This window comes from Octopus bimaculoides, chromosome 24 (genome assembly GCF_001194135.2).
Source record: "Octopus bimaculoides isolate UCB-OBI-ISO-001 chromosome 24, ASM119413v2, whole genome shotgun sequence".
NCBI classification, from domain to species: Eukaryota; Metazoa; Mollusca; class Cephalopoda; order Octopoda; family Octopodidae; genus Octopus; species Octopus bimaculoides.
In genome coordinates, this window is record NC_069004.1 from 2,761,002 (window position 1) to 2,762,647 (window position 1,646).

General features: G+C 42.6%; 1 protein-coding gene across 1 annotated transcript in view; it reads left to right on the top strand.

The window, feature by feature from the left end:
• Positions 1-1,646, top strand: part of LOC106868772 (phospholipase A and acyltransferase 5) — a 31,243-nt gene that overhangs the window by 27,128 nt on the left and 2,469 nt on the right. The gene's annotated exons all lie outside the window — the stretch shown is intronic.

The window sequence follows — 1,646 nt, forward strand, 5'->3', positions numbered from 1 at the left end:
TGGTCATGGTGCTTGTACTGGTGGTGGTGGTGGTGGTGGTATAGTAGCTGGTATAGTAACGAGGTCGGGAGGTTGGCAGGTAAGAAGTTAGATGAGGTGGTAGGCATAATAATAATAATAATAATAATAATAATAGTTGGTCTATTATTAAAGCTGGAGGAGGAGGGGAGGAGGAAGAAGAAGAAGAAGAAAGGAAAGAAAGATATATTTTCAGTAAATTGACCCAGCGGTTATAATAGACTGTGTCCAGTGTCCTCATCTTGGTCATTATAGGTAAGATCAACACAAAAATACTCCATCTAATGAAAGATAAGTCTGTGTGCATTAAATGATGACCAGAGCCCCACTACCAGATGTGGTTTCTAGTCATACACAAAGCTAATATCATCCTCCAGGGACATTATGAAACTTGGTATTCACATCATTTGGCTTAACACCCCCACCTTGCCCTTTGGGTGCCTCCAGCAGAGTGCATTCTGTTGCAAGTATTCAGACCAGGTTTTTGTCTTTGAAGATTCTGTACTCCTTCTTTCCTACCAATGTCTGAGGCCCTTCAAAGGGATCAGAGACAATGTTGTTCCCCTTGATTAAAAGATAATCATGTTTTTATGGGGGTTTTTTTTTTGAAGAATAAATTTTCGTTTTCTTTTTTGTTGTGCATTCTGTTTAGTTCAAAACAATTAGAACACCACCACCATCATCATCATCATCTACAACAACAGCAACACCACTACCACCACCACCATCAACAACAACACCAACACACCATTACCACCACTAATACGGCAATACCACTTCTACTACCACCACCACCACCACCACTACCACTGCTACCACCAGCATCATTCACCTGTTGACTCACCTGTACTGACCAGGTAGGACTGACACTGATTGAGTCAGAGATATTACGCAGCATAGAGGCAGGGTGGTGGCTGGGTAAGAGGAAAGCTACATGTGGGGTGAGATGAATGGTTGGGGTTGAGGTAGCGGCTCATTCATGGCCTTGGATAATTGTAGTAGACAGAACTCACTCTTTCTTTCACTTCTCTCTCTCTCCCTCTCTCTCTCTTTTTACTTTGTGGCCACCACTGCTGTTAAAGCTGCCAAGTAACCCCCTCCCCCCAGTCGTCACTGCCACCACCACTATTACCATCACCACCACCACCACCACCAATTACCCCGCACCTTTAATTACCATCCCCACCACGACCTGCGCCATCATCAACACCGCTGCTATAATGAGCATTATTACTACCACAACTAGCACCACAAAAACCGCCACCACTACCACCACCACACACTCATTATTTTGGTAATTTAAAGAGACCATTAGATCGTGTCTGAGTATATGCAATGCAGTGTTTGTGTATGTATGCGTGTGTGTGCGTGCGTGCGTGAAAATGGTTTTGTGGATGTTTACAAGATTAACAAGTACCTATCATGATTATCGTTATACTTGTTTACGTTCACTATTTTACTGTTCATCTCCTTCTCCATACTACAGACAAACGGACACATACATACACATGCATACACACACACACTCACGTCTGATAGTGTGTTTAGGATAAGATGGTCTTTTGGCTTATGATAATCAATTAAACATACACACACACACACACACACACACACGCACACATATATAT